This window comes from Pteropus alecto, unplaced genomic scaffold (assembly GCF_000325575.1).
Source record: "Pteropus alecto unplaced genomic scaffold, ASM32557v1 scaffold312, whole genome shotgun sequence".
Taxonomy (NCBI): domain Eukaryota; kingdom Metazoa; phylum Chordata; class Mammalia; order Chiroptera; family Pteropodidae; genus Pteropus; species Pteropus alecto.
The window spans coordinates 2,185,461-2,192,515 of NW_006433948.1; the positions used below are offsets into that span (position 1 = coordinate 2,185,461).

Consider the following 7,055-nt stretch of genomic DNA (forward strand, 5'->3'; position numbering starts at 1 on the left):
TAACCCTTTGTTGACCTCACAGATTGCAAGGACCTTGTCAGTTTACAATCCCTTATTTTTTTATTTTTTACGCCTACAGCACCTGGTCTTCCTAGGTTGTCTCCTATCCAAGTACTAACCAGGCTCGACCCTGCTTAGCTTCTGAGATCAGACGGGATCGGGCGTGTTCAGGGTGGCGTGGCCATAGACACAATATTATTCACTAGATTCCTTAAGCTGTGCTTTACATCCCCATGACTATTTTGTAACTGCCAATTTATACTTCTTAATCATTTCACCTTTTTTGCCCCTCCCCCTCCACCGGCAACCATCAAAATGCTCTCTGTGTCTATGAGTTTTTTTCTGTTATGTTTGTTTGTTTATTTTGTTTTACAGATTCCATATATGAGTGAAATCATATGGTGTTTGTCTTTGTATGTCTGATTTATTTCACTTAGCATAATACCCTCTAGGTCCATCCACGTTGTTGCAGATGATAAGATTTCATTCTTTTTTATGGCTGGGTAATATTCCATTGTACATATGTACCACCTATTCTTTATCCAATTGTCTATCAATGGGCACTGAGGCTGCTTCCATATTTTAGCTACTGTAAATAATTCTGCAACGAACATAGAGATGCAGATTTTTTTGCATTAGTGTTTTGGATTTCTTCAGATAAGTACCCAGAAGTAGAATTGCTGGATCATAATGTAGTTGTAAATATCTGCATACTTTATACTTATACAATACTATCAATCTTTTTGAGAGGAATGGAACCAATTACTATTTCAGCTGTCTGATTCCTCTGAAATAAATAGAAAACTGCTTAAAACCTAGAAACTTCCAAATGAAGCTACCAAGTTTTTCTACTGGTCATTTCTTGTACCACTTCACTAGGTTTAATGTCAGCCCCTTCTCTGTGCTGGGACTTTATGATTGTAATTCTAGACTATTTTCTTCTTTTCAATAGATAGTACTTAGTCATTGAAAATTTAAGAGACTGCTACTGTGTGAGGAAATTCAGAATTAAACTATTGCAGTTAAAAAATTATATGTATACAGTGTAATATTAGAACCTGTTCTTGCCTGGGTCCATTTTACTGAGTCTGTCAATGTCGATCCATCCAAGTGTTATTTTTTTCACTTGACTTCACTGGACTATAAACTCCATTAGAGAAGTGATTATTCACTTCTATAAACCTGTATATCTCATATGCCTAGTGCAATACTTGACACAGAGAAGGGACTTGGTAAATATTTATTGACTGAATTAAGCAGTCAATAGTCTTATCCTAGTTCCTGTATTTGCTTCTACCCCCATCCTAGGGGGTAGTTCTGCCTGGTTATGGATTAAACAAGGTCCTCTATGACCCTCTCTTTATCTTTTAGTATAGATTACAACCCAGCAACCCTTAACTACCTTCCTGTTTTTAATGGCAATATTCCTGTGATCACCTACTCTTGAAACTCTTCAAGTGACCTCTTACACCATATTTCTCTCCTAACTGACCATCCTCCTTCATTTCTGACTCATTCTTTATTTATTGCACACTTTTTTTTTTTCAAGATTGCCTGGATTCAAAACATTTCATGCAGTGTCCTGTTCTCGCAGTCAGTCTCCTGCTTGATCTCCTACAAAACACAAATTTACATTTATACTTTTATTTGCACAATAAGGGACAACTCCCTTCTACTGTCCAGAATGACTACCCTAAGTCACAAACAGTGGGGAGGATCTTTTGAGCACAAGGACAGATGGAAGCAGGGTAATTCCATTTTTTATAGCAATTTTTAAAATTTCACATTGAGGTGATGGTGCGAAAGTACTTTTCTGAAGTTAAATTTTCAAATGTCTACTTTCCTCTTCTCTGTATATCACACTGACACAACTGCCACTCGAATTGGATTTTGTGAAGCTTTTGAATTGGGAGTGGTGAAATAGAGTGCTGTGGCTTTGGGGATGTCTTTCTGTTGTTCCCTCCTGAGAGCCAAGATGATGGGATATATTACAGTGGTGCTGTCTGTATTCTCAATCATCATTGCAAATTGACAGCAGCACCATAAAGTCAGGCTTATTGGCAAAACTAAGGAAAAATCCCACAGCTTGTTAGAGTATGAGTTCTCCAATATTTATGTAGGAGAAAAAAGAAATACTTTTAGATAAAGATAATGTCTTACCTTCTCTTTATTACTACACATAGCTGGAAACATAGAAAACGTTCCATAAGTATACGGCAAAGTTAAAATTGTTGTCTTGATGACAATTTCACTTCTCGGGATGTAGAATAATTCAAGCAAGTAATTGCGGCTCTGGTCATAATTCTGAACAGAAAGGAAGAGCTGGTTGGTGAGATAGTGGTGATGGGAACCTTGGGAGAAAGTTTATGTGTCATCTTAGAGTTTATAGTAATGAAGGAAGGAAGTGCTGTCACTAACGTTCAACATCCATTATAGGCTTTAGAAAAACATTTTAAAAATTAGAGGAATGAAAGATAAGTATGCCCCCCTTATCCTGATATACTACATTTCTTAAATGATGAGAGATTCTCAAAATCAAATACTTCTAATTTCTAGGTAATAGAGAAGGTAAGAGAGGGTATCTAAAACAGTCATACTCAACCTTTCTTATGCCCCAACACACCAGAAGAGACATGACACATACCTAGTAATAGTGCTCACTCAAGAAGCTACAAGAACACATATCACAACTTGTAGAGAAGAATGTGTAATTTGAAACCACATCTAAAGGGGCATTCGCCCTTCACTAGCCCCCAAAGCATCATTGTTCAGTGTGACCTCACAGGAAGTTCTTTGATAAGTTCAAATGTGACACGATAATTAGAAGAGCGTAGAACTAAGTACACATTTCAGAGAAGGACATAATAGTTTTAAAAATGGTGTCAGGAAGGCCAGAGCCTTGTAACAAATATGACGGACCACTCAATGTATGCATATATTTAGTTCCATTTAGAGTGAGAACAAGGAAGAGCTAGACCAGCTTGGCATGCTATTAAAAATAACAGTTGACAGAAATATTCACCCAGACTTCTCTACCAATGAGAATGATGGTCAAACAGAAAAGGGTATATAAGACATGGTTAAGAAAGAATTTGAGTCTATGGCCATGCCACCATAAACAAGCCCAGTCCTGTCTGATCTTGGAAGCTAAGCAGGGTTGGGCCTGGTTAGTACTTGGATGGGAGACCACCTAGGGAGACCAGGTGCTGTAGGTGTAAAAATAAAAAATAAGGGATTGTAAGGTCTTTGCAATCTGTTAGGTCATTCAAGTGTTGCCTCGCCAAAAAAAAAAAAAAAAAAGGCATTTGAAGCTCAAAATAGATGAAAAATTAGAAAATGTATGTCCATTCCTTTTGAGCACCTCAAGTCTCCAGGCCCAGAAGAACTAGATCTAATGGCACTGAAAAAAAGCTGCAAAAGTAATCCCAAAACTACTGTTACCAGTTTTTGAGATAGCATAAATAACAAGTTTCCATAAGACTAGAAATGGACAAATGCCTCAACCTTCTCAAAGTGGGGCTGTGGGATGGGAGCGATCTGCTGAAACTGTTGATCTGTAAATGTAACAATTACTCTTAGCATAATTCTAAAATAGGTTTTCAATCAGTTTATAGACATTCTTTAGAGAAAATAATGGTCATCAAGATCTCGAACTTGGTTCCCTAAGAATAAGTCAATAAGAAAAGAATATGTGTCATTTCTCAATAGGATTACTAAATTAGACTTTAAGAGAAAGCTATCATGAAATAGGGCTCCAGTAAGACAATTAACCCTATATCTTGTGTAATCCATGTGAAAAAGAGGACATTAGAGAAGCTTGATGGCAGTTAGAGGGATTTATAGTTAGTTAAACTCTGTATTTATTTCAACCTTGAGAAAAGTATGCAGTGGCTTACCATAGAGCTCTATCCTGTTCAACATTTTTATCAATATCTTGGACATATTAAATGTTTAGAGCATACAAAGCTAGAAACAATAGCTAACATGTGCATGACAAAATCAGGATTCAGAGGATTAAGAAAAGCTTGAATTATAGACAGCAAGATTAAAGTCACAGTTGCCATAAACTCTTCGTTGGCCAGCCTGGTACTAACCAAGGCTGGATACCACACTTCAGGAATCATTGGAAAATACTGCATCTGGAGAGGGAAAAAAACCAGATATCTATAAAACTTTTTCCTCTCAAGTGTTTTTATTTCCCTTTTCTCATACCTTTTCTCTTCTCTTTTCTTCTCATATATTCATTTAAATATATACTAAGTTAGTAATGCACTCATAGTGATAACCAGAGCCCTGCTTGTGTATACTTTGTACCAAAGATTATTTGTGTCATCAGAATGAATTATAAATATACTTGCTCTTTTCCTTTGTATATATGTGTTTGAGGGGGTAAAAAACCCTCACAACCACATTTTAAAGGAATAAGTCAATAATTATTTTGTAGAAAGGGCATACATACTACTGTCTCCACCATTCACACAGTGAAATATTCTGTCTTATAGATGTGTCAAGAACTGCTTTGTAATTTAGGGTATAACCTGAAAAGATTGAGGATATAGTCCAAGCATTTTAGTATCCCCTATCAAACCACTATGGAGTTATCTCTTGTCTATAAATATTTATAACTTATCTTGAACTGCTTTTTTATGCATTTCTATTTACAGTGTAAATCATTTCTTAGTATAATGAAAATGAATTCACAAACCTAGGGTAAAGTAGTAAGTATTTTCTTTGGAGCAAATGTTTAGTATTGTTGCATATCTCTTAAGTGAATAATTCAACAGTTATTGAGTGATGTTCCAGTTATTGCTTATGTGCTAGGCAGTTTCATACCTATTGTTTTTGTTTCTTTTTGAAAGTGCTTGTGAAATAAATGGAATTACAGGCTTTAACTTTAGTTTTCACAAGGTTGTCTTTGATATGAGTAGGTAAAGTGGTGTGTGTGAGTGTGTGTGTGTGTGTGTGTGTGTGCGTGTGTGCGAATCTTTAGGGGTTTACTATAATTTTTGAATCTTTGAATCTATGAATTTATATATTTGACCAAATTTGGGGAAATTTTGACCATTGCTTTGAATATTTTTCTGCCTCATTTTCTCTGTCTTCTAGGATTCCAATTACATATGTGTTACACTGTTTGCTATCTCATAGGTCTCTGAGGCTTTGCTGATTTTTTCTAATCATTTTTTTCTGTGTTCAGATTGGACAATTTCTATGAGTCTATTATCAAGTTCACTATTTTGTAATTTCTGTGGATTGCTGCCATTATTTATGATTGGACTTTTCTGATTTTAAATTTTCATTTGGTTCTGTTTTGTAGATACTATTTCTTTGTTGACATTTCATATCTATTAATTCATGACAAGTGTATTTTCCCTTATATCCCAGAGTATAGTTACAATAACTGCTTTAAAATCTTGTCTGCTCATTTGAAATGTATGTTATCATTTCAGAGTTGATCTCTGTTGATTGTCTTTTCTCTTGAGAATGGATCACATTTCCCAGTTTTTTTCATATGTTAAATAATTTTGGATTGTTATACTGGATATTTTACAATATTATGTTATAGATGATATGGATTCTATTATGTTCTTCTAAAGAGCATTTTTTAAAGTAAGTATTTAACTTGGCTGAAAATCTGTAAACCCTATCTCTTCTGCAGTGGAAGGCAGCACGAATCTGCTTGTAGTCTGTTCTGCATATATTATAATTCAAGGCTCAACCAGAGATTCAGAATGAATCTATATGCAGAATTTGGCATGCCCCTCTGGCTCTCTCCAGGAATTCCTCTCACTTTCCAGGGGTTGTGATTGTCCTTGAACTCTTATCTTCTATTTCTTCAAGCCAGTGAGACCACAGATTTCTGAGTTCTAGCCACCCTATGAGGTGATAAAAGCCATTTTTAAAAATGAGAAACTCACTTAGTTTCCCTTCTTTTAAACCTAAATTCCCCTATATCTGACATCTGTCTCCTTTTGTTTATTCTCCAGTGCCTTCAGGTATAATTTTTCTATTTTATCCAAAGTAGACAGTTGTTATCTGCAAGAGAGTTAGTTAGTCTGATAGGAGCTTACTTGGCCATTAGCAGAAATAGAATCATCCCGTAAATGTATCTACTCAAACATTTTAGAAGGGGAGACTGATACTCAAAAAGGTTAAATGACCTTCTCCATGTTACATGGCTAGAAAGTAATAGGACTACAATGTAAATATAGGTTTCCTGGATCCAAAACCACAGTATTTCTATATGTAATTATAAATGTCAGTATACTCTTCCTCGGGCATTATTCTCCTAAACGAGTGAGTCTTGACTCTTCTATCTCTCCACATGTAATACCTATTATTCCAATCACCATAATTAATTTTCCCCATAGATGTCCATTAAACCTTTCCCAACTTCCTGCTTATCTCCTTTAGGTTCCTACCATAGTTCAATGGTGGGTTTCATTGCATAAGGAAAGTTACTTTTGGTTTTCTTTCTAATGACCTTTCTGAGATGCCTCAGCAGTGTCTTTATGTAATAGTTTATGGGGTTCTTATAGATATCATCTCTGTGTGAAAAGTAGAAGTTCGGAGACTATATTCTTACATAATTCAGACTATTCTTTCTGCTAAATATGTTACCCAGTCACCCTCATAGGAAATTTTACCTTTCTTACCCTCTCATGAGTCTCATTAAGCATTGTATTTGTAATGTTTTCCTGTTGTTATAGCATCTTATATGGAGAGAACTTTGTGTCATCTACTGTCTTAAACCCATGCTCTTCCAGATCACTAGCAAAAATGTTAAAATAGACTGTGTAGTATAGCAAATAAAAAAGAGCTTTATAACAGGTGTATGTGCATGAAAAAATACTATTTTTTGAGTGCCAACTCTGCACCTGTCACTTTGCTAAATTCTGGAGATACAATAATGAGCAAAACAGACATAGTTTTTGCCCTCCCAGGGCTTTTATGGTCTAGTAGAGAAGTAAGACAACTAAATAGGCAACCATAGAAAGAAAACTAAGTGTGGACATGAGAGGAAGTGCAGGATGCAGTGGGAGCTCATAATGGTA

The 7,055-nt window shown here is 35.6% G+C and overlaps 1 protein-coding gene and 2 pseudogenes across 13 annotated transcripts in view; 2 read left to right on the forward strand and 1 right to left on the reverse strand.

Moving 5' to 3' along the window:
• The window catches only part of EDA (ectodysplasin A), a 284,129-nt gene that overhangs the window by 178,384 nt on the left and 98,690 nt on the right, over positions 1 to 7,055 (forward strand). The window lies entirely within an intron of this gene.
• On the reverse strand, positions 71 to 189 carry LOC112477174 (annotated as a pseudogene).
• LOC112477185 lies at positions 3,097 to 3,215 on the forward strand (annotated as a pseudogene).